This window comes from Halichoerus grypus, chromosome 8, assembly GCF_964656455.1.
Source record: "Halichoerus grypus chromosome 8, mHalGry1.hap1.1, whole genome shotgun sequence".
In the NCBI taxonomy this organism is placed as follows: domain Eukaryota; kingdom Metazoa; phylum Chordata; class Mammalia; order Carnivora; family Phocidae; genus Halichoerus; species Halichoerus grypus.
Window position 1 is genome coordinate 117,125,860 of NC_135719.1, and position 2,713 is coordinate 117,128,572.

Below are 2,713 nucleotides of genomic sequence, written 5' to 3' on the forward strand. Positions count from 1 at the left end.
AGGAACTGCACACGGTCGTCGCCAGTCCTGTCTGTTGACGGAGCCCAGAGCGTCTGCGTGTCCTGTGGAGGGGGTGGAGAGCGAAGCGGCGCGGTGCCTGCTGGGAGTCGTAGTCCGCAGACCGCGAGTTGTCAGGAGGTTTTCTTCCCGAGGCTGCAGAGGAGGCTGCTGGGAAGACAGGACACGTGGAGGGAGCTGGGGCGCTTGGAGCCCGGCACCGTCTGAGCGCCCGGCGCGGGGCCCAGGGGACAGGGTGGAGGCTCTGGGGGAGTAGCCGGCTGCCTAAATAACGCTGCCTCTCCTTGGTGCGACTAGTTTTACGTTGTTTTTTTGATGCCTGAGTCGCTCTGCATTGCGCCCTGGGGCGTGACCCTCTTGGGGAGGGGGCAATCCTGCTGCGGCGGACTAGGGGGCGCGGTTCCGAATGCCCACGCGAACCTTTGGGATCTGGCAGTGGGGAGGAGTCAATGGCAGGTGTTAAGTGGTGTTACAGGACTGGCAGGATGACCGGCCTCGCTGACGGACCGCTCCCAGCCATGAGAATTTTGTATTCATTCATCCGGGGGTGACCATCCTTGCTGCTCACCGTGAGGCTCATACGTTCATGGAACCCCGATCCTCAACTACCATTTACGTGGAAGTAAAACCCCTTTTGAGTTTGTGGTAGCCCAGGTAGATTAGAGAGCGCCAGTTCAGAGTGCTGCAATTAAGAATTGCAAAAAGTATCAAAACGGGAAACTTGTGCAGCTCTCTATCCAGTTAAAACATATTTATTCCATCAATATTTATTGAACACTTACTATGTGCCAGCACGGGGATACCATAATGTATGAGATTAGACTGGTCCCTGACTTCATGCAGCTCACAGCTGTGGAAACAAAAATGCTGCACGGCCATCATTTTAAGAGTGTACCTCAAGTCCCACAGGAAGAAAAAACAAAGTAAGACTCTTTCAACCCGAGATAAAGTAACTGACTTTTACATCAGGTGTCCAAAGTGAATGAAATTTCGGGCTTTTCCCATAAATTACCAATTCCCTAATGAAAACCATTTTATCACTAGCTTTTGAATACAGAAATTTGGGGATATGTGACATATCTTCCCATGTGAGCATAACATCAGTGCTTAAGACACAAATGTAAACTATGGTAATCTTCCCTTTACATTTTTTCCTTTAAATATCTGTTGTAATTTTTACTCAGTGATCCCATCCTAGTGAAGTTGGCACATCTTTGCAAGTAAACTTACCTTTTCTAATAAATACTTTTGTCTCCTAGTCTTCCTTTCACGTCCAATGGGGCAGATCATTATGAGAGCTGAGACAGGAAAGTAGTTCTGAGTGAGTTAATTAGCTGGGTATTAGAAACTAGGGCTAACTCATATTAGAAACTAGGACAAACAATTATTTGGTGCCAGTTCTGTGCAAAGCATTATAGGGCAACACTGGGTACAAGTTAAAATCACTTTGGGGGGGCGCTGGGTGGCTCAGTCGTTAAGCGTCTGCTTTCGGCTCAGGTCAAGATCCCAGGGTCCTGGGATCGAGCCCTGCATCGGGCTCCCTGCTCAGCGGGAAGCCTGCTTCTCCCTCTCCTACTCCCCTTGCTTGTGTTCCCTCTCTCGCTGTGTCTCTCTCTGTCAAACAAATAAATAAAATCTTAAAAAAAAATAAAATCAAATCACTTTGGGGCTTTTAAAAGTTCTGATGTCCAGGCTGCACCCCAAACCAATTAAGTCAGAACCGCTGGGGGCAAGAAGCAGGTAGCAGTATTTTTTTTAAAGCTCTTTGGGTGATTCCAATGTGCAGCCCAAGTGGAGAACCACTGCTACAGAGGAGGCCAAGTTAAATAAGATATCCTCCCATGAAATTATGCATTTTACAAGAGTGAATTTTATAGTTTGTCAAATATTATATTTCAATAGAGCAGTTATATAAAAAATAGGATCATCTTTGCCCACCTGGAATCTAAGAGCTGATAGGGGAATAAATTAGGAACACAAATAATTGCAATGAAAACAGACTATGTATTTGTTAAATTAGTTACACAGGCAGTGAATGCCTTAAGAGCTCAGAGGAGGGAGAAATATTTCCAGATCTGAGGGGGGTGGGGAGATGCTGGTGATTAGGTAAATCTTAGGCTGTCAGCTCCATCAGGGCAGAAACTGAGTCTGCAGAGACTACGTCAGATTTTGGTCACCATGAATCCCTAGTTGTTGGATGGAGGCCTGGGCACATAGGAGAGGTGGGGGAGAAAGGCTTTCCAGTCAGATTTTAACACATTTCTTTTTAGTAATTGATAGAATATGAAGCCCATCAACCCCGTTAATAAATTTTTTTTTGAGTAAGAGCACACGCCCGCACACACGTGCACGGGGTGGGGGGGGGGGCGGCAGAGGGAGAGGGAGAGAGAGAATCTTAAGCAGGCTCCAAGCCCAGCACGAAGCCCAACTCGGGGCTCAATCTCACCACCCTAAGTTCATGACCTGAGCTGAAATCAAGAGTCGGACACTTAACCGACTGAGCCACCCCGGCGCCCCCCAGTTATTAAATTTGACCTAAGAGACATAAATACTACACCCAACAATAGTAGAATATGTTTTTTTCAAGCACTCATGGAACATTTACAAAAATTGAGCATGTTCTCAGTCATAAAACAAGTATCAACAATTTTCAGAGGACTGTAATCTCGGAGAGCATGTTCTTGAACCTAACGCG